Here is a 24582-nt window from a genome sequence, read left to right as displayed (position 1 = left end):
CCCTTCTTGACAGGTTTGAGGTATTATAGAAATGTAGTTTGCAAAGACTGCGTAGGGTGAATAGAATGAGTAGAGAGTGCATTTGCAGCCTAATTGAGAGAAATTAAAGAAATTTTAATTGTCAGTTGACAAAGGATGACTCTCCAAATGAGAAAGATCGAGAACTTATTTTTGTTTGCTGGAACAATTTTCAGGGGCAGGCTACCTATGAATTATAAAGTTATTGGTTTTGCCTCGAAGGGCATTGTTTGAATATGCAATGTAAGATGTGTTTGGTAAAAACAACATATTCAAAATGGAAGCATAATGATTCGACAAATTTCTTCAATCAGACAATATAAAAGAATAAAACCATGGCATTGTTATGATTATTAATAGAATGGGTTCAGTTCTATAACATGCCACAGAGTATGGAATAAATACCTACTATCTTAATAGAGATGGTGGGTCATAGAACAATTGGATGAAGTCCTCAATAGAAGCCACTGAATCATAATTTATCAAGAGGTTCATCTCTATCACTTTGTACCCCATGAGATCTTATTTAGCTTACCAACGGAGGTTGTTTTCATTATCACCGGTTCTGCTTTGTGAAATATTATAATGTTGCTTTATATTTAGTTAAGCTTTAATGTAATTGTCATAGTCAGTATTATTGTATCTCATTTGCCTTGGACATTTCTCCCAACATTTACCTTGGATAAATCTCTATAATCTTATATATCTGTATTGGCCAGCTTTGGAAAAATGCATTCATACACCTAATGAAATGGACTCCAGTCCATGAAAGTTTATGCCTCTTTTGTTAGTCTTTAATGTACCACAGGAGTCTGTTTATTTTTGATGTCCCATAATTTTGCAAATACAGGGACAAAACTCACATTTCTGAATTTGGTCTTGGCAACCAAATATGACTAAAGTTCCTGTCATCTACTTTTTTAAAGAAAGACCCACTAAACTCATTGGGATTGTCAGTTGATATAGACATGCATTGGAATATGCTGTAAGTCTCACAGGCATCCTTTGACCTTTAAATTGGTCCCATTCCATTGCTTTGGAGGCTTAGACATGTCCAATTTTTGACAGCTGGTTTCTTCAAACTTCTATTCTTGCATCTTCTGAACAAATGAGCTGTAGCTTTTCTTCGATGCCACTGAATCTTTTAAAACTTCTCAAGTTTTTCTTTCCTGCTATATCTGCATATTGAATTGGGATTGATCTGTATTTTATCTCGACTTCAATGTGGCGGGGAGGGGGGGAACCCTTCACCTAAAATATCACTGTTTTACAATATTGCTGTTGTGATATTTCCTTATTTAGTATTAAAATGTATGTGCTACCTACACAAATGACTCTAAAAGATACCACTGGAATCATGGAGGCCAATGTAGACCTCATAACCCAATAAAATACAAAATTGTATGTGTCAAAATGTTCCACACTGAGACTGAATACACACACACACACACACGAGAGAGAGGGGGGGGGAGAGAGATGCAAGGCCCCAAATATATAGGTCCCCTCCCTGTTCACTTTAGCTCATTATAGCTTTTTAGGACATTTTTGACCTGGACTTTCTATCTTCATAAAAAACAATATTTTTTTTGAACTGACAGAAACCAAAACTTTTCAGTGAGAAACACATACCTATGCTTTGCAAACTACAAGAATTTCTTCCTTGGAAATCATTCAGGTACCCAAGTATATCATGTATCCAGTCATACAGAAATTTTTTCTAAAACATATATATATATATATTGCAATTATTTTTTCCATGAAGCAAACATATTCATTATTTATCTGATAAATTTTATACTGCTCCCTAAACACCACATCTGAAATAGTTTCAGTTTACATATATAAAAAAATCAAAATCCCTTCTCACTCCTATGGATGTTCCTCAAACTTGTACTTATGATGGTTACAGTGTCCCTGGGATCATGTGATCCCCTGTGGCAGTGGTGGGATCCTACCGGCATAACAACTGGTTCGCTTCACGTGCATGCACACCCAATGCACGCATGCTCACTACTTACAAATTACCAGGTCCAGCAAGCATTCACCTGCTCCAGTTGATGAGTGGCACTCAGTTGTGTCACGCAAAGCAGCTGAGGAGGAAAAAGCAGAGACCAAAGGACAGCCTAGAGCCCAGGCGGTGGGTGGGCCAAACAGACGACCAGAAGATCGTTGCAGCAGTATGATGTTAGTTGCTCTGTGGAGCTACCGGTTCTATAGAACCGGGCCGAACCAGTAGCATTCCACCCCTGCCCTGTGGCAAGAACGGTCATCAAATGGGGCAAAATTCTCTTAACATCTGCCTTGTTTAGCAATGGAAATTTTGTGCTCAATGGTGGTTGTAAGTTGATGACCATCTTGTATGCAATTGCACTGTGTCTCAGAATAAGAAAATGTAGAACGAAATCAGGTGATGAATAAACAGAGGTTAACAAGTCAATCTGGTTTGCAGCATTTTCAAGCTTTTACTCCTCTAAATTAGAAACAGTAAACCAGAAATGCAATTATTTAAGGTAGGTAACTACAGTGATGCGGTGAGGCTCAGCTGTAGGCAGAAGGCATTTCAGGATATTCTCTGGAATTAGTAGTTGCTGCAGGAAGGAAACGTAACTGTAGCTGTGAAATGGAGGAGAAATTGCTGAAGGAAAGAAAAGTTTCTGCTTTGGCATAGATTAATAAGCTGTAATTGCCACCTCCAGCACATTTGGAGATATTTGGGATAGTCTTTATCCCTTTTCCCCCCTAGGCTTTATAGAATCCTTAAAAAAAAAAAAAACCAATCTGCCTACCTGTTGTGAAAGAGGATGTGCTATATATGCTATATATGTTAACTATATAGGAAATAGTTCCATAAACAAGGTAGTGGCCTGCTTTGGAAGGCTTAAGGTGGAGAGATGATGGAGCACGGAGAAGCTCTGTGGAAGACCATTAGACATGATACCTATATGGAATATACTTTCATAGCAGGGGTGTGATTCAACCGGTGTAACAACTGGTTCGGTGAGCTCATGCCCAGAGGGTTTGCTACTGATCTTTTCCTGCAATCCTGCACTCTCCCTGTGTGTTAAACAGCTGGTGTGTGGCAATTCCGCTGGGCTGCGCGAAGCAGCTGAGCTTGAAAACCAGGAAATTAAGGTCAGAATACAGCGAGCCCAGCAACTGATCATCTGAGTGAACCGGTTTGCTCACAGATGATCTTCGGAGCTACCAGTTCGGCCAAACTGGGCTGAACTGGTAGAATACCACCCCTGTTGCATAGTAAGGAAATGTATTACATTCATACCTGTTTCTGAGGGGCTTCCATATCACATAAATGTTAAATGTGTAGAACAGGGTTTTAGAGGAGATAAACTCTGGAATTTCTATGAGGTGAAACTTCTGCCTTGGTTGCAGGATTGTGTCAACCAAGCATAATTGATACCCCCATTATTAATTCAGATCCAGTTTAGATTTCAAGCAGCCAGTTCAAATATTTGCTGAAATCATTTCTGCCTATTTGTTACTTAGTTATATAGCAAGATGCTAATGAAGTGTGTAAACGAGATGGTGGGGAGGGAGAGAGGGAGAGGGAGAGAGAGAGATCTTGTGCTAAAATCAAATTGCAAATTTGCACTTGAGCTAGCACTTCAAGCACTTATATTGTGTTTGGTTGGTGTTTCACTATCAGTTGTACATGTGTGCTTGGAACAGTGATTTCCTAGCAATAATTTACAATGATGAAGCAATAAAAAAGCCATGATCACAGTGGTATGTGTAGCTTACATATACCACATTATTTATTCTTCTGAGAACTCACTGGTTATAATTGAAAAAAAACAGATACTACACTATATATAAGCAATAAAGCAGAAAGTTTAGAATCTAAAAATAGCCTTTTTAGCAAATAAAGCAATAAGCGATTTCTGTGATGGAGCAAAGGCTATAGAAAAATGCAGGAATACTTAATTTACTCGGGTACTCATTTTGTGCCAATTTGTGTAAGTCATTATCTCTTTCTCTCTCGGTGCATTCCACTTCAAAGTACGTTTTTCCAAGATGCATTTCTTTATAACATTGTGAGAAACAATGTATGATTATCAGAGAAACACATGTGTCACATTAGCTCATGCTTGAAAACTTAAGACCGCTTAGAGCAAAAAGAGTAATTTTTTATTTTGCTCAGATGTATGATTGACCAGTAGCTTACAACTCTGCTATTGGGATTTCTCTTATTTGACAAGGAAGGATATTCTAATTTATTTATTTATTTCTTAGGGATACTGCACAATGCTCCTGAAAATGTACAGATGTTGGGTTGTGTTCAGATGCTGCCATGTTTACAAGTAGATCCATAAATCAACTAATTTAACCTACTGTAAACATGATTGAGCATAGCTCTTTGAGAGAGAGAGAGAGGGAGGGAGGGAGAGAGTCAAGTCTTGTTATTCTGCATGGTTGGGTATTACTTTCCCAGCAATCACTGCTTCCAGGAAACTCCTTTGTTTCCTCTTCTTATATTATTTTTTATCAGTTCCTAAATGGATAAATCCCTTCCTCGAACTTCAGCTCTTCTGCTGAACTCATCTACTGACTGCATCTTGGTTGTACAAATCTGAGTGATCACTGGATGGTAGCTAAGTTTTAAAAAAAAAAATAAAAAAATTCTTCATTACAACTCTCTAGTGATCCATGTGTCAAACAAGCATCTCATAGTTTCAAGGATTTTTGTTGTTGTTGTTGTTTGCCAATAAATCAGTCAATGGCATAACAAGGTTGATCCAAATAAGAAAATGCAATGCATGGAGTAACCAGGGTACTGGAGAGGGCTTTTTCATGTACATAACGTTGGATAGAGCTGCAGTTAAACGGAGGAACCCATCAGTTACAATTCTTAGAATAAGATGCATAAAGACAGCCAAGACCTATTTCAACTACACAGCAAGATAGGATGATTTGCTGCTCATTTCAGTATGGGAAAAGAGCGCAACAAAACTGTATATTCCTGAGACTAAGGACCATTGAACTCAGTGAATGTATGTTTGTACACTATATATTGTAAATCTGTATCTCATCTATAGCCAAGTAGAATTTTAAACTCATCCAAATGATCTATCTCAAAGGTATAGAAATTGTTTTTAAGTCACTAGATAGTTTTTGAAATGTAATGAAGGTAGCACCACTCTTTGTGGCTCTAAAGGACAGAATAAATTAGCATTATTTTTGAATAATTAAAGAAAGTTTTGAATAAAAAGTGGAGGAAGCTATGGGATAGACTCACCCCTCTATAAGTGGTGAGTGGTGAATTTTCATGAAGGGAGCCCAGAACGGTGATAAACTGTTTTGAAAGAAGATCGAAATGTGCCAGTATTTTTTATCAAACAGAGGTGACTCATCTGTATAATCTTTAATTTCAAAGTGAAGATAAATTTATACACTTCCATCAGTAGTAGTATTCAAATTTTTTTACTACCGGTTCTATGGGCATGGCTTGGTGGGCATGGTAGGGGAAGGATACTGTAAAATCTCCAGTCAGAGGTGGTAATTGCCAGTTCTCCAAACTACTCAAAATTTCCACTACCAGTTCTCCAGAACTGGTCAGAACCTGCAGAATATCACCTCTGACTTCCATGTGGTACCATTTTCATTGTTCTACAGTACTAAGTATAGTACTACAAGGCATCATGATCATTAGACACCTCCCCACCTTGTAGGCAAATATACTTGCTTGTGTATAAATCTTTATGGTGAAATATCTTGAAAACATTAGCCAACCAGCACCTTTCTCACCTGTTTTCTAATTCATCTAATCAAAATATGTAAGAATTAACACATTTTAACTCGGAAGTCAATAATTTCCCTAAATTTGTAGACCGGAGTTATTTTTATATGGAATACATCCATATTCCTCATTGATTTAGAAATAAAGCTACATTCTCCAGTCCATATTTTTTCCATTGTCAAGTAATCTCATAATAATCAGGGAGACTACTGGAAGTCATCCAATTAAATTTTTGTATTAATCTTATCCGAATCTGCTTCACTGGCCGCTTTCAGTCACATAAAAATTGATTTTTTAATGTACAGCACATTGTAAATAATGCACAAAAATGCAATGTTTTGACAAGAAATGCGTCCCCATGTCATTCTGCAAGACAATATGTACAGAACTGCATGGCTGTTGAATATTTTTTATTTAGTAGTTTATATTTTGTATAGTCTACTTGCCTTCCAATGATTCTGGGCAGCTTGCAATATTTTTTTTTAAGTGCAAAACATGAAAAGAATCATGAACAGCCCTATATAAAACCTAAGAAAGTCCAAGCAACAGGTGCCCAGCCTTCACTCTGTCTCAGATCCTGGGTGTAGAGTCAGTTATTTAATAGCCTTTCAATGTCAACATCGTAGGAATCAACCAGATCTCTGGGGAAAATCATTTCAGAGGGCAGGCACCATGACAGAGAAGGCTTGATCCCTACAAGTTGACACCTGGTTTAAGCAGTGGGACATGGAGAAATCCCAATTGTACCAGAAAGGCAGAAACAACTGGAAATCTCTGATTTAACAGGTGCTTTGCCATTTGTAGGACTTTATAGGTGTTAACATGTTGAATTGCATCTAGAAACTAAGAAGAAAGCACCATACCTTGTTGGGCCACACAGCTATAATGAGACATGCCCACACTGCCCATATACCTACATTCTAGGCCAGCTATATCTTCTATATCAGGGGTGTCAAACTCGCATTGTCGCATGAAATATTGTGACCTTCCCCGCCTTCACTAAAGTGGGCATGGCCAGCGCATGACACATCCGGCCCATGGTGCTGCGAGTTTAACAACCCTGTTCTATATGATTTTCAAGGTCAGCCCCATGTAAAGAGCTTTACAGTGTTCCATTCTTGAGGGGATTGGAACATAAGTGCCTGAGCAATGGGTCAGCAGTTAAAAAACACTGAGCTTATCAACTGGAAACTCACAGTCTGGGTTTGAGACCAGAACACTGTGCAACAGGGTGACCTCCCATTCCTGCCCTAGCTCCTGTCTACTTAGCAGTTCGAAAGTATGCAAATGTGAGTAGATTAATAGGTACCACTTTGGTGGGAAGGAAGTGTTCCATGAACCTTTAGCATATAGCCATGCTGGCCACCATGGCTACAGAAAATGCCGTCCCTTGACCAAGAAATGGAGATGAGCATTGCGCCCTAGAGTCAGACATGACTGGACAGGAAAACCTTTCCCTTTTTGCCTGTCTGAAGGGTGACCTCTTTCAGGAAAGGATGCAACTGGTACACCACAACTATCACATGCTTATGAAAACCAGAATAGCAGAACTGTAAATGTATTGAGAAAAATGAAGTGGAGTCTCTGAACATTGAATAAAAAATTCTGCTGCAGACCAGCCTGGGAAACATGAAAACCATACTCTTGTAGCCAATGACTAAGAGTGGAATATCTGTGAAACAGAAAGACTGGAATTTGACAGAGCATCCCCTTCCCAAAACAAAGCATTGACCTTGGAAAGAAATGGAATTATTCAGATTACATATATTCAAAGCAGATCCAAATAAGATCAGCAAAGTCACAAGCATTCTAGTCATTACTGGGATACTATATGTTACATATGAGCTTCACGTTTGTATTACAATATACATCAAGTGCCATCTGGTTTTGTGATGATAATCAAGCGGATTTTTATTCCCACTTCTTACACAAGCATGGAAGGAATCCAGCAGTTTATTCTTTGACTCTAAATCTGAAACTTTGGATTCAGGAAGTAGCACGTATTTCAAAATGAACATAAACAGAAGAGGATGAAAATCAACAATACCATTTTGAAGTCTGTCCAAGCAGTCTATAGCTATTTTGTCAAGATTCTTCTGGCACTTTGATTCTCAACCATTGACCCTCATAAGGGAATCGTGCCTGGACTTCACTTCAATGTTTAAGGCAAGAACAAATAGAAAGATTGTCAAGGAAAAAGGGACAATGAATGGTAGGATAATAGAATTAATTCAAGTGGGACCTGAGAGATGAGGAGGATTAAACAGAAAATATTTGCTATGAAACTGTCTAGGTTTCCATAACATTAATGCCATAAATTATCAAAATATTTCATATTTAAACTTTTTAAAATGGGGGGGGGATAATATTTTAAATAGCAGAGGATAACTGTAGTTCAGGATTGAATTGTATAGTTTCTGGTGATCTCTGGCCTTGTTTGTTTGCTTGCAGATATTTCATTACCCACTTAGGTAATATCCTCAGTGCAAGTGAGGGTTTGCATAGTTGGGTTAAAAAGTAAACCATATACAAGCAAATAACCAAACTTAGAAAGCACCAAGAACTTCATGGTTAACACATGATTAGAAAGCCGTTCAAGCTTTCCTAATGTTAGAGCTTGCTATCGATATGTCATCCATAACCCTTTTATTTATTCTTGCTTGCTATTTTGGACTTTTCCTTTTCTCCTGTCATATCTGCCACACAGCCTGCCCCCCTTTGCAATTCGAGGCCACCAAGTGTCTCTGGCACAATGAATCACATTACCCGTAGCACAAAGAAGTCTTGGCAGAGCGAACAGCATACCACTATGCATAACAAATGCAATAAACATGTTTATTTGTTTTTAACTTAATGAAATATAATGAGATACCTTACCCATTATGGTTTCATGTAAATGTGGCCCATGTCTGTTTTGAGCATTGTTGACAGTGCATCCGTTTGATTAATCTCAAGGCGATAGAATGGAGATGGTATAAACTGAAAGATGCCAGGGTCCAAAAACAGGGACCATGGTGGCATTATGCTGAAACTGAATGTTTCAAACATCCTGCTTCTCTGGCATGTTCGAGTGCAATCCCATCCATGCCAATGTCATGAGGATCATGCTGTAGTAAATGTGCACGGGAATTGGAGCTTCCCAGACTCAGGAAGTTGATCCTTATTGATTTGGCTAGCAAACAGGAGTTTCCCTTGAATTAGGTAGCATATTATTTGCCTTTGAAATATCATCTCCAGACTAATCTATTTTTGTTTAATTAAGCCTCCGGCATGCCTCCAGGGCCAGCCCCATACACTTAATTGAAATAAATGCATTTATTTACTGTTCACTCCCATCTCTTTCATTCTTCTCACTCGTAAAATGTATTTCAGGAACAAAGTAAGCAACTCAGTGGTGAGATTCAAACATTTTTATTACTGGTTCTGTGGGCTTGGCTTGGTGGGCATGGCAGGGGAAGGATACTGTAAAATCTTCCTGGTAGAAAGTTACTGCAAAATCCCCATTCCCTCCCCATCCCACTAACCTGCTTTTCAGCTCCATTCTCCTATACAGGGCAACAAAAGAAGACCCAGCCAATCAGCTGGGACTAGGGAGGCAGAGAATAGATGGGGCAGGGCCAGCCAGAGGTGGTATTTGCCGGTTCTCCAAACTACTCAAAATTTCCGCTACCGGTTCTCCAGAATTGGTCAGAACCTGCTGAATACCAACTCTGAAGCAACTGAGAACAAATGGCTGAAGTGCATGATAAATGGAGAATTCTCTGCTGACCATTGTTCCTGTTAATCATGTTAAAGAGGAGAAAGAAGATTCAAAGTCCTGACATTTTATAGTCATTGCATTGAGTATTTCTAGGTTGTAACTATGCCTGTCATAGTTCACTAAATATTTAAAATAATTAAGAAAGGAAGCTGCATAACAACACAACCCTTTCTTTTTTGCTCTTAGGGCTATCTCTGACTGGGGTACCAAATATTAGTGCTTGACTAAAATAGATTGGTATCATTTGTTGCTGTTTTGAGGCAGGAAACATTTTTTAAAAATCAGTTAAAATGTCCTACCTCTAAAACTAGAAGGAAAATATGAAGATCCCTACGCATTTTTATGAAACAAACCTGCTCCTTGTGCATTCATCTCTCATTTCCTTTGACCCTGAAGTTCTGTTTCTGGCCACCAAATGGTGACCCATCTCTTAATTTAATAAATAATATATGCTGTTGACATCTTTTGAGCTTCCTATATTGGCTTTGCAGAGCTGTATGTTTTTAAGGAGAGGAGGAAGGAGAAGGCAATTAAAATGACTATGCTTTCAAAAGGGAATGAAATGTGTTTACATATAGGAGAGGCCGCTGAATTGTGTGCGTAGATGAGATTGCATGGCTCAAGATTCATAACGGTATCACTTGGATTTAGGCTGAATAATAAGTAATGCAGTTTTTATATTATTGGCTAAAGGACAGATTTTGACTGGTTCCATTCAACATTTGACAGCTAAAATGTGGCTTCTTATTTTAAGCAAGTATTGTATTTGGGTATCTTAGATAGATAGATAGATGATAGATAGATAGATAGATAGATAGATAGATAGATAGATAGACAGACAGATAGAACTTCGTGAGAAGTTTGTGTAAACAATAAAAGCATTAAGACAGAGATTATATATTGCACTTCATGAGAAGATTGTGAATACCTTCATCAAAAAGATTCTTGATTCAAAAAGGAGTGGTAGGAGTGATAAATCATTCAAAATATATTTTATAACAAGCAATGGTGGCTTAGCCATAACACTGTATTATATTTTGTTTTCCTAGTTAGTAAAGGTCTTCAATATTTCTAAGTGATAAAGCAAAATTATGATAATCTGAAAGTGTAGGAAAAGGATTGGTAGAACTTGGGGTGGAGTTAAAAGAAGGCTCCAGCTAAGAATCTTTACGTAGGCACAAGTGGTCTAAGTCCAACTTCCCTTGAATTCTGTCGAGCCTTATTTAACTCCATGAAGGCGCTAACTGTTGGTTGAGAAGATTCCTGTTTATAGGCTTTTCAGAAATAAATCAGTTTAATTGCACCATCAAATATGGACCTGGTCTTTCAGGCCTGACAGAAAGCTACAGTATAGATGAAAACAAGATGAAAGTTTTTAAAGTTTCCTATAAAATACTAAAATGGAAGTGTTGTATCTTACCTTAGAAGTTGATCTTTGTTTCCACACGTGCTGAGCTACAATGTGATTTGAGTCTATCATATGGTGAGAATCTAGTCACGGTGCTTTATTCAACAAAATATGGCATAGTGCAATAGGGTCACATCACTTACATGTTTTAATTTTTTAAAAAAAACATCCAATCCCATGATATTTCTAAAGCACAAATTACTAAGAGGAGCACTTAATTAGGTTTTTCACCTCAATTTTAATATGTAATACCCAAGTTACCAGATATCACTAATGTAATATTTTGTTCCTTTTTAAAAAAAAACAATACTATGTGATTAGGCAAAAGGACATTCACATTCATGTTAAGGAGAAAAAAATCCTGTCCAGAAGGATAGTTTTAATTTATTGATATTTTTAAAATGGAAGGCCCTTTGCAACCTAATTCAAAACTTTGTTATTAAGATTTAAATTAATGTGATCCTTTGGATATGATTGAGTCATGCTTCTGCTGAGCTTAATAGTGAAAAACTAAAAAAAAAATAATCTCAACTCAGAAAAGAGTTATTCAGACAGCAACAACACTATTTTTGCATATAGATTAGCCACTAAAGAAATCATTCCTTTAAAAAAAATTAAAAGGTGTGGGAAATGGCTATAGAGATTCTCAATCATCCAGGTCATGGTTGTCCCAAAGTTGCTTTTCCAAAAGGCAGTTGGACTCTTTGGGGTTTTTTTTCCTTGAATTGTGGGAAATGTTCTGACAATTGATCTGATACAGAAGCAGAATGCAAGAATTAGTACAAGTGGGCTTGCGTGAAGCATTCTTACCTGAAATAAAAGACAGATTTTAGACAGCGTAGTTTCTATAAGCTATATTTGCTTTACAACATTAAAAATAAAAGTAAGACAAAGTTAAAAATAAATTAGAATTATCTCCCCTAAAGCAATTGAATTTACATCTATCAAGATTGTCTACCGGGACCACATTCTATCCATATTCAAGCCATGCTCCAGTCAAAAATAAGCCTACTTAAATTCCCATGGCTTGTTCATTACTAAATCAGGGGTTTAAAATACTCTCAGTAAAGCCAGTGGGGATTAAAAGTTTATAATTTGATCTTTAATCTTTGCTATTATCCTATAAAAATAATAAGAATAGAGAATGTACATTGATCAGAAATTAATTTGAATCAACTTTGAATAGAAAAGCATGGCACAACAACTTCATTACCCCTTTGTTTGGCTTATTTGAGTCTGCATAACTATTTAATTGCCACATGTAAATGCCATAAAATTAAAATCTGAATTGCTTTCCGGGAGAGCTTGATGGCATTCAGCTTTGTTCATAGCAATGATCATAGTAGTGGTGCTTTAAAAGCACCACTACTATGACGGAATTTATTTTCATTAATTCTGAATCCATATATATATATGTGTGTGTGTGTGTGTCTGTGTGTGTATGTTTTATATATATATATATGTATGTATGTTTGTTTGTTTTCTTAAGTTTTCACGGTACTTACATGTATGGTATTCAGCTTTGTTCGGTATTTTCCCATCGTCATTATAGTTGTGCTTTTAAAGTTGTAGCAACGTTTGGGCAGAATCTCATCTGCCATCATCAGGCTTCTGTATTGTGTTCGTCTGCCTGATAATGGCAGATGAGATTCTGCCGAAACGTTGCTACAACTTTAAAAGCACAACTATAATGACGTAAGTTTCAATATACCATACCTATGTCAAGAATATGTCTTTGATTTATCTGGCTGCATACTATTCCAATCTCCAAGGACTTGAATACAGATCTTTCCTGTTTGACATTCTAAGGATTGAAGCATGGGTCATTTGTATGTAAAGCATGGCCATTTTATTACAGAGCAATATTCCTTCTGCAGGATAGACATAAATTTTATTTCTGATACGGAACAATGCTGATACTCCTTCTTTGTGGACATAGGGTATTTTCTTATGATTCCTGTGATGTTTTTGATATCAATTTTCAATTTTTTGCTCTGCCCCCCAATCTTGCTTTAGAGTAGGAGTATCCAGTCTTGGTTACTTTAAGACTGGCTGGGGAATTCTGGGAGCTGACATCCACAAGTCTTAAACTTGCCAAGCTTGGACATCCCTACTTCAGAGGTAAGTAGTCAGTGGAGGAAAGCACCAAAGCAAGGAGAAAATGAGTTGAGAGATAACTCAAGAGAGGTTGGAAAATACTTCATCAACATTTTATAATCTATTTTTCTCCTACTTGGTGTTTTCTTAGGGTATGAGTCTATGACTGTCATCATTGCCATAGTTTCTGAAAAGCTTAGGTTAACAATTTCAACTCACAGCAGAGACATCAGAAAGAGGGAGAGAGGGAGAGAGAGAGAGAGAGAGAGAGATACAGAGAGAGAGAGAGAAACAGACAGACAGATACAAAGAGAGAGAGGGAGAGACAGAGAGACAAAGAGAGGGAGGCGGGGAGGAAGAATGAATATGAATGAATATGTCAGACAGTAGCATTTCTTTACCAGCATTTGCTGACTTGAACGACATTCTTGTTTGCTGTTACAAAGAAAGCAAGTTTTTTTTTAATTTGATAGTTTAAAGATGGACTAAGAAATAGCTGAGATAGAGATAAGAGGTCCTGGATGTAAATGGAAGAGAATCTGGATGCTTACAGAAAAAGTCTAGGATGAAGAATGAACTTGTAGAACATTACATATGTTTTATATAGGTTATGTTGATGTAAACTTGGATATCAGATCCTCACTAAAAATGCTCACCATCAATACCATCATCACTGTGCTCCATGTTGCTTATGATCCAGTTAATACTGTAGAAGCTGATAATTAAAGTTCTAGCATGCTGTTCACTATCCGTACCACCACAGGAACATGTCAGCATTAAGCTTCTTCAGTGATGTTGAACTTCAGCTCTGATAAATCTGACCAGCTTGAGGAAGGATCACATGGGGAGTTTGGAATAGAAAATATGCAAGCACCCTGCTGCAAAAGCTAAAGCTAATGTAGTAGTAGCAACTATTTTTATTTTCACCCCCTCACAGACATGCCGACACAAAAACATGACAGTACACCATATAGGGAGTGTGGGACAGCTGACATGCCAAATCAAAACCAGTGTTCGCGGTTAGCTCAGTAACCACTGCTGCTTTCAGATTTAGGCATTTAAAAAAAATATGACAAGGCAGATGTATAGATGTATAATAACCAAAAAGTCATGGTGTGTAAATGAAAGGGGAAAATCAATCACCACGTCACAGCAGTTAATCATGCTGTGAAGTCGGGGGGGGTGGGGGGGGTAGGGAAATGACTCTGTCCAAAGGTGGGATTCAAATTTTTTAACAACCGGTTCTGTGGGCGTGGCTTGGTGGTCATGTGACTGGCTGGGCGTGGTCAACTCAACATCACTCACATCGTGGCATGCATCTCCTCGTCTGGCCTCTCATGACTGTGGGGATGCTTCAACAGTCGTAAGTGTGAAAAACGGTGATAAGTCGCTTTTTTCAGTGCCATTGTAACTTTGAATGGTCACTCTACACAAGTAAAATACCAGCAAAGGAGGGGGAAAAAACTCCAGAGAAGTTCCTGAGACAGGAAGTCTAGTCCTTAACGGAGAGGCAGTTTCTATAAGCAACACCAGAATGTTTCCTTCCTGCCTTCCTTAAAGGATTAGGCCAATAATTCCTTCTAACAACTGGTTCTCCGAACTGCTTAGAATGTTAACAACCGGTTCTAGCGAATAGGTGTGAACCTGTAGAATCCCACCCCTGACTCTGTCCCATTGGCCAAAAAAGGGCCCTGCTCCTTCCTGGTTTGCCATGCAAATGAGAATTATAATTTGGTTTCTAAGTGTAAGACTCTTTTGAGATTGAAATAATTCATCTGATTTATATTGTGACTTCTAATCTGCCTTCCATAGTGAAACCTCTATTTCAATACTGTATGTGCGTGTGTGTGCGTGTCTGTTTATAATACTGTGTTTTTCCTTTGTTCTGAAAACCCATAGTCTGTTGCCATACTAGAAACTTAAGGTACACTATAAAAAGCAATATATACTCTACTCTGCATCTTCTCCATTGAAGACTTAGCCGTAATCTACTTATTACTATAAATGTTTATAATCAAAATGCAGATTTTTAATATTACGTACTGGACCAAGTGGAATTAATTTGCTTTCTCCAAATATTATTAATACTACAACAACAATTGCAACATTTACTTCTACAGCCATTTTTTCTAATCGTCAACCCCACCTGTTACATTTTATAACCACACTGGCAAAAGGGTTTTTAAAGAGATAATTACTGAGCTCTTTCATAACTGATGTTGACACAGTACCTGATTCATAAAACAACAATAACCCCACAGCATCTCTGTTTGCTTGTTACCTTGATTGCATACCTTGCTAGCACTCTTCAAACTGCTGAAATTGTGGTAATTTTACATATGCTAAGCCAGGAGTGTCAAACTCAAGACCCGTAGGCTGGATCCAGCCTGCAGGGTGCTTAGATCTGGCCTGTGGGGCTGCCCTGGAAACAGCGAAGGACCAGCCCGCGGTGCCTCTGCCAAGGAAAATGGAGCTTGGGAGGGACATGCACAGCCCTCCCGAGCTCTGTTTTCGCTGGCAGAGGGTTGCAGGAGGCCATCACATCCAAAAACAGAGCTTGGGAGCCTGTTTTCACTAGCAGAATGCTTGGGCCACCACAGGCGCCCGTGGCACGAGTGATGTCGAGGTTCCATTTAAATCAGATTTCAGGAAATGATAAGAAGTTTGCCATCCATCCCCTTCCTGTCAGTCAACTACTGGGCAGGCTAAATGGGCACATGACCCACAGCTCTGGTTATTGTGCAGTCCACCCATTTTATCAAAAAACACGTATAGATATATTTCAGCCATAGTGCTAAATTTATGCGAGTGAGATTCCCATCCAAATAGATGATAAGCATTGCAGGTCAAGCAGTGCAATTGATCGAGCAATTGTTCTTGTATAATCAGATTGATTTCATTCAATCTTCACTGAGACAGTGGCCTTTAGAATGATTTCAGTGGAGGTCGGTCAAGGACATAGAGATTAGAAAACTTCCACTGCAAAGGAACTTTAATAATTCCACTGCAAAGGAACTTTAATAATAAACTACCAAAAAGAGATGTGGGTTCAGCCTTTTCCTTTCCATTTATTGTGGAATGCCAAAAAAAGAGGGTTTTTTTTTTTTTTACTTATTAGTTCACTTATGATTGTGACTGCATTTTGTTCTCTTTGCCTGAACATAATTTGTGGAATCCTTTCATCCAAAGATTTATCATGTGCTGAGAATGTGAATGGAGAAGCCCACATGGTCACGAGCTCCAAAGCCACACAGAGGGTTTGGGCCATGTATAGGCAACAATCACATTCTTTCACTTTGTATAGCAGCGCTAAGCTTTTTCTCACAGCGCTAAACTTTTAGCAAAACACTCTGCTATATAATTTTAAAAAAATATTATTTTGTTTTAATCCAAAGCACCGTGAGCAGCTAATGTACACATAGGGCAACAACCATCCAATGTTATGTATTTTCATTTAAAAGTCATTGAGATTGACTAGAATTGTAGTCTTTATTTCAGTTGATCTCGGTGGATGAGTCAATCACATCACAAGCCAACTCGTTCATTAAAAAGAATGTTAGCAGGAAGGCTTAAATTAACCTTTGTGAAAGAATTTAGCCTGAACAAGAGTTGCCGTACCAAGTTTAGCTCTTAGTGAGAAACTCTCGTCTGAAAATTTCTGTTCAAGTGGGTGGGCAGTTCCTTTTCACACGTGTGTCAAAACCTATGCTGAGCTTCTTGAACATGTAGCCTTAGGTTATGCATCAGAATTTCTGGTGGAATGGATAATTGTGGTTTAAGACATCTGCAGTAAATTATTCATTGGGTAAAATAATCCATATGTTTCTTCTCTTCTGTTCAATTTTATACATGTTCATATACTATACATAAAAATATATTTAAATAAATATATATTATATACATATACATATGCATATATTTTATGAATCAGGTCTGTGATTTTTACTCTCTTGAGCAATTTGATGCATTTTCATAGGACCATTATCTCTTACTTAGTTAGCAATGTAAATAGTATTGTACATCTGCTATTTTATTATTATACAGTCTGCCATATGTGTTTGTTTATTTTGAAACAAAATCACACAGGAACTGTAATGCCATTTTTTTCATACTGCTTCCATGTACAACTGTATCTATAGGGGCATGTGTTTCAATTATTTAAGTTTTGCCTAACAAATATTTTCTTTTCTTTTTTCTTTCAATGAAATATACTGTACAGTTCCGGATGTTGTTTTATGTTTAATTGCTTAATGGGAATGTGTCTGTGTTTTCATGGGGGCTTGAGAACAGGCAGTTTCCCTTTCCCTTTGCATCCAGACAACCAATATTTTCTGTCAAAAGTGGATAAAATTTGAAGCACAGCCTTAATAACAATTATAGCTACCAGAGCTGGGCTATAAAAATCCAGACAATCAGAAAGTATTTTCTGGTCCTACAAAAATCCTAATTCTTTTAGTGGTGGTTCAGACTTTTTTCCTTTTTTGAAACTGCAAATAGGATTGCCTGATTGGGATATCTTGGTATAAATCTGCAAGTACATATTACATTGCAATGTCCAACGAGCATTGCTATTTGTTTGCCTGGGCTTTTGACAGCTAACAGTAAGACATAGTTGCTCTAATCTAGCAAGAGTAATCCTTACGCCAAAATGGGCTGCCTTCTCCTTGAGATTGGTTCCTACAAATGGAAAAGGCTAGTGTATTTTATCCCAGGAAAACGAGCATCAGCTCAATGTTTAGATTTCTGTAAGTGGAATCCCTTACCCATTGAGTAAGGACAGCTCCATTTTGATGGCCAGCTCCATCTTTTCTTAGCAGAACCAAATACATAACAAGGCATTCACAAATAAAGGGCCACATACCATCTGAGTGACAGATGTGATATCAAATCAGATGAGGCATCCAAGAACAAACATCTACACTGAATAATGTCCTGGAACTGACTGAATGGATCAGAATAGCATATTCAAAGACATTTTCTTCTAGGGGAAGTCTTAGAGCAAAGCAAAGCAAGGCAGCCATTTCATTTTAGCAAGCAATGGAGGGCACATTGCTTTGTAAACTGCCTTCATTGTACTTTACATAAAGCATTGTGGAAGTGGGAAAAAAGTTTTCAAAAGTATCACAGAGCCCTAATAAAGAGTTATTAGAGCTCCGCAGTGCTTCAGTTTAGATTCTGAAAGGGTACTTCAGAGCACACTATAATACAAACGTAACATTTGCCAGTGATTCATTGGTATGTTCTGAAGATGTTAATATTAAATAGGCAGCAGGAATAACAGAGGCAACATGAGTGAAACTTCAGCTAACATTTATTTGTAACAAACAAATGGTTACCCGTGGTAGCTGCCGACTAACAGGGCGGCTGGCTGACAGGCAACAGCTGATGCCGCTTGGCAGCTCCCTTTTATACTCAGCTGTCAAGCAGCTCAGCCAATAGGAATGATTTGCACTTCCTCTTAAATTGTGGACCAGAGGGAGAACCATGGCCAAACACAACACTTAACATATCTTGCCTGCCTTTGATCTTATTTCACCAAGTGGCAGCTACTCGAAGAACTGACTAAGCACAGAGTTCGACGTTGCCATGAGATGGGATAATTGTCCTATGTATCTTTGAAAAGGAAAAAAAAATTAACAATGGGAAGCCATTTTCATGGCAGCCATTATGTGATTGGATTTCTATCCTGCCGGCCAGGCAATTTATTGCTAATATTTAGAAGTTGACTACAGTGATATCCAAGGTTACTGGGTTGTTGTTTTTTTAAATCCAATGATTGGCAAATTGTGAAGAATTATTACCGAGGAATATAAGTTCCCTGACCTCAGTGGTTGAAGTATCTCTGGGGGTTGCAACCATAGCTAAATAGCACCAGATTGAAATAGGTTAGCTTTTTCTTCTTATCAGCTCCTGACTCACTCCAGTGACAACAGAGTTTAATGAAGACTCAAGGGAGACAAATGTAACCAAAAAAGTTCCTCTCCCGGCATTAATTTTGCTAACACTTAACCCTGATTAAAGATTATGATGATGAGAATTAAGAAGTAGAAAGTTGTTGGCATAGTAGTCATTTTCCCAATGGCTGTTTATCATCCTAAGAATCTGCTACCCATCTTATTAGTGTTCTGACCTAGGCTTCCCCCAAAAGCACTAAGCAGACTCTTTGTCCTGGCAAAACCCCTTTTATTAAATGAAGGAGAACTTCTTGCATTCACATTCAGCCAAAGGTCTGGCAAACAGTCTTTCAAGGGTCTAACTAGGAGCACAGACCTTATCTAGCTTGGAGATCTGCCAAGTAAATATTTTCAAATGCAGTGCTGACAAGGAAGGACTCAGCACAGAATCTCTGAGATGCACAGACAGATCTTCACACTTCTGCAACGAACAAATTGTTTCCTGCAAAATCCCCCTCCCTTTTTGGTCCTCTTTTAATCCACCTATGGCTTTACTCCCAGGTCGACCCTTAGTTCGTAATTGTTCTTTTCTTTTGGCAGCTCTGCACATATGCAGGCAGGGAACCGGCTCCAGCTGCTCTTCTGCCTCACTGCTGTCTGATTCCGAAGGCAGCTAATAACTGCCAAACTGCCCTGGTCCCATCTCTGCCTCTGACGCAGAGCCCTCCTCTGAGCCTTCCTCAGCTTCCAGGACTGCCCATATTCCTCCCCAACCTCCTCACTGTCCAACTCTGCTGCCAGCTCTGCTAGCGGCCGGCGGGCCACAACAATTAGGAATAATATAGTATGTACTTAGTTACTCATTTTCCCTTTATACCAGCACCAGGTTGAGAGACCTGTGTTGGAGAGCAAGTCAACATTTATTTCAACGTTGCTTCTCTTACCAATGTCTGTTTTCAAACAAACATTCAAATCACATTACTCTCCATCTGAAGACAACATTTTGGGCCTTAACACAAGATCTGAAAGGACAAATTCCCCATCAAAAAGAAATCAGCATTCTGTGAATGTCTTAGCCTTTACTCTTGATTTATTGGAGCCGTTGGATTGGATGCTGGATGCAAAGCCATGCGCTTGATGGGTTGTGACCTTAATCAAATCATCTAATTATCTCCCATGTTTTTCCACACAGTAAAAGCCTTTTAATTTGTTTTGTATATTTTTGTGTGTGTGCCCTATGCGTGTAAATAGCATGTTTCATTATGCAAATCTTTCTAGATCACTCACTTCAGAACAAACTGAATTTATATATGAAGAAAATCAAATCATTTACAGTAAATCCGGATGGTTTTAAAAAAAAACATATAAAGTGATTATGACTGTTGTGTGTTCTTCTACTTATATTGTTCATATCCCAGTTTTATGTTTTAAAGAGGAAATGCATTTTCTTTGCCCTTGAATGTCTATAATTGATTATTTAAACTATATTTCCATCAATAAAAACCTTATGCCAAATCAGAATACATGAAACAGTTGTTTTTTTCGCCCTATTTTTAAATTGTGTTCCCAATTGCAGAAATGTAACATTTAAAACAGCGAGAAATATGGAAACCACATTTACAGATATCTGCAATGGTAGATTGTCTTCCTACTTCCTAACATGACAAGTAGAAAAAGTATCTCAGCTAGGGACTCCGTTTAAAAGAATAACTGAAGCCAGAACTCCAGGATTTTTTGGTGAGTGATCTTGAATATTTTAACTATCCCTTTCTTCTGTTCTGTGGGGATGAATTGGGTGAGAGAGGTTAGGGGCAAAGCAAAGACATTTTCTTTGCCAAAGCAAAAACCATTCTATTTCCTTTTTTACTAAAGCAATGAAAATATTTTGTCAGTTAAAGGTTGCTGGTAGTTCTCAACTTATGACCGGTCATTTAGTAACCATTCAAACTTATAATGGACTTCCACAAAGCTAGAGTGACCCAATTTCAAAGTTCTGATATCACTCCTCCTCTAATGGTCATGTGACCTGCATTTTGGACACTCAGCAACCAGCCTGCATTTACAGCCGTCACATGATCACAATTTACAATGGTGTACTGGAACCTGACATAAACTTCCAGTTTCGGGGGGAGGGGGGGAACTGGCCAATGGCAAACATTGGCTTTGCTTAATGACCACTGAATTCACTTAAAGGCCACCACAAAAAAGATCATGTATTTATCTACTTCCCAACTGTCATTACTTACAACTGTAATTGCCAGGTCCAATTATGGTCATAAGTCAAGGACTTTGCCTTTGAATGTTGGTAATCAGCGGGGTGCAAGCTGCAAAAATGGGAATGAATGGCTTTCACCATGGACCATGAGCTTCCACTCAGTTTTTCTAATATATAGAAGACTACTATTTTTTTAAAAAAAATTATTAGACAAACACAAAAACAAAACAGAAAAGAACATTAAAAACAATGAACATGGTACAATCCTCCTAACCCGCATAGTTGTCTTACACTGCTAAATCACATTTAAAAAATAGTACATATTTACATTCTATATACATAGTATATAATATATACCAGTGGTGGCTAACCTTTTGGGGCTCCTGTGCCAAAAATTCCGCTGACGCTGACGCTCACCAGCACCCAGAAGGCAATGTGTGTGGGGCCCCACCGCACCTGCGCATGCGCATGGCTTTCACCATGCGATTCCTCCCCCCACCTCCCCCTTACCTGCATTGGCCATGTGCATGCCTCCCAGCTGTTTTTCAGCATCTCAAAAGCTCGAGGGAAGCCTCTGCAGCCTTTGGAGGCTGAAAAATGGGCCCGTTTCGTCACTCCTGGTATTTCCAGAGATACAGAAAGTGACAAAACGGGCCTGTTTTTCAGCCTCCAAGGCTGCAGAGGCTTCCCTCGAGTCTCTGGGAGGCCGAAAAAGGTCTCAAACAGGCAGAAAATCAGCTGAGAGGCACGCGCAGTGAGGTAAGTTTGGCTGGGGCTCGCGTGCCCGCACAAATGGTTCTGCGTGCCACCTGTGGCACGCGTGCCACAGGTTTGCCATCACAGATATAGACATTTAATCATTTCTTATTATCTTGATCATTTCTCTTTTCTAACCAACCATAAAACTTATCCCATATTTTGTAATAATCCAATTCATCCTTATTTTTTAATTCTTTTGTCAATTTGTCCATTTCTGTGCACATCCAGATTTTCCTAATTATTTCTATTTCACTTGGAATTTCTTTACATTTCCACTGTTGTGCATAAGCCAATCACGCAGCTGTGACTATCTGAATTATTAAATATATAATATCCTAAGACTACTATTTTGTATAGCAGCAACATCTGCTACAATTGTTCCATGAAACACAGGAATACATATTTTGTCTAGTTGATGCTCCAAGATGGTGAATTGGCTTGGGTCAATTTTTCAGAATGTACAGCTAGTAGAGAGTGGTCCACCCTGGAGTGTACAGGAAGGTAGGTGTAACCATCAGATATAATCCCATTTTCTTACTGGTATGTGGTGGATTTTTGTGGGCGGTGTGGTGGCCTAGAGGTTGAGCTCGCACCTCGCAATCAGGAGGCTGTGAGTTCGATTTTAGGTAGAGGCAGACATCTCTCTCTCTCAGCACAATGAGAATTTATCGGCTGAATAAAATTCCACATTGGCGACACGAAGGGCATCCGGCCAGAGTAAACACTCTGCTCCATTCTGTTGCACAGACTCCCTCCCCCACCTCAAGGGATTATGGGGTCATAAAAAGGTGATGATGATGATGATGATGATGATATGATGGATTTTTGCATTTAATGTTCTATACTTATTTTAAAATGTTGCAATTTATTTTGTCCCTCTTTTTATCTTATAGAGAAGTCCATTTTAAGACTGTGTTTAGCATCATTACAGTAGTAGCCACTGTTTACTTGTTCATATCTGATCACTCTGGGGGGTGGGGTGATTTACCTGCAGGAAATTGAAATAACCAAACAATGCTATCTGGGAGGGAAAGCTTCTGGTTTTAAGAGGACCTGATGTAAATAATTCATTGTGCTACTTTTCACAAGATATACTTATTTGTTAAATTGCTGGAGTTTAGCAACAGAATTAAGCAGCTCCCAAAAGACAGGATGCATGCATTAGAGTAATTCATAATATAGTTGGTTTGTTTTGGGATTAATACTCTACACAAACAGAATCAGCAAATCAAAGTTGGGTTGTTTTTTTTCCAGGCAGGAAATAACCAACTCCAGACATGAACAAACTAATTAAAATAAACCATGGTTTAGCATAAAGTACAAAATTTAATGGTCAGATAAAAAGAGACTAAAAGCCAGGAGAAAAACAGAATGCAATGACTGAGAGGTTTGTCCTAAAATCAGGATACGTGTATCATATGGGTCACAATGTTTGGGGAATTAGAAAAACAGGAAACATGAAACAAAACAGTTTCACATGAACATTCCATCAGAGTATTCTAAATGGCTTTTTTTTTTTTAGAACAAAATTAAAAATAACCATCAGGTTTGTTCCAAACCTGATACAAAACTCTCAGAATATATATTATGTTTGGAACTCTGAAACAGTAATTTTGAATCTGAAATGACCAGTTTGAGATGGCTTCTCATGACCAGAACTCCTGGAATACACAGCTCAAAATGGCTAAACTGCAAGACTGGAACAAGGTGGTATATTTTGTTCTGATCATGAAACAAAATTCTTACAGCATCCAATAGAATAGAGTAGAGTAGAGTAGAGTAGAGTAGAGTAGAGTAGAGTAGAGTAGAGTAGAATAGAATAGAATAGAATAGAATAGAATAGAATAGAATAGAATAGAATAGAATAGAATAGAATGGGACTTTGGAGGTCTTCTAGTCCTACCTCCCACTCAAGCAGGAGACCGTATATCATTTCAGATAAATGGTTGTCCAGTCTCTCTTTTTTTTAAAAAAACAAAGTTTTTATTTTTTACAACAAACATACGAACAAAACATAAAAACATAAAACCATCTTTCAATTATATACATACAGTGTGTCAGTTGGTTACAATCTTTTGTGCTATCCTTTTTTTACCATTACTCACAAGTTATATAAATTCTCACCTTATCGATCTAGCTTGTGCTTATGTAATATCAATTATTAAACATTCATTTGACTATTTTTCCATCATTTTATACGAGATATTCTAATTTTCGTTATGATTTAATCTTATACATTCATCCAATGGTTATATATTTTATATTGTATTCTATATCAATCTATTAACTTCTATTGTAAGGCTTAGTAGTCTATTTCTTTACCATGTCTTTTTATCTAACCATTGATAAAATAAATCCCATATCATATAAAATTGTTTATCCTCTTGTTCTCTAATTTCAAATGTCAATTTACTCATTTGGGCACAGTCCATGATTTTGGTTGTCCAGTCTCTTTTTGAAAGCCTTCAGTGATGGAGTACCCATAAATTCTGGAGGCAAGTCGTTCCACTGGTTAATTGCTCTCACTGTTAGGAAATTTCTCCTTCATTCTAGGCTGCTTTTCTTCTTGGTTAGTTTCCAAGAAGAGGTTTCCATTTGTTAGTTTCCATTGTTTCTTGTCTTGTTTATTGGTGCTTTGGAAAATATTGGTGATTTTGAAAATTTAGTCAGCTCCAA

Source organism: Notechis scutatus, chromosome 5, assembly GCF_049901735.1.
Source record: "Notechis scutatus isolate UNSWTSFEM ecotype Mainland chromosome 5, rNotScu1.2, whole genome shotgun sequence".
Taxonomy (NCBI): Eukaryota; Metazoa; Chordata; class Lepidosauria; order Squamata; family Elapidae; genus Notechis; species Notechis scutatus.
The sequence above is the reverse complement of the archived record's forward strand: the minus strand, read 5'-3'. Positions refer to the sequence as shown.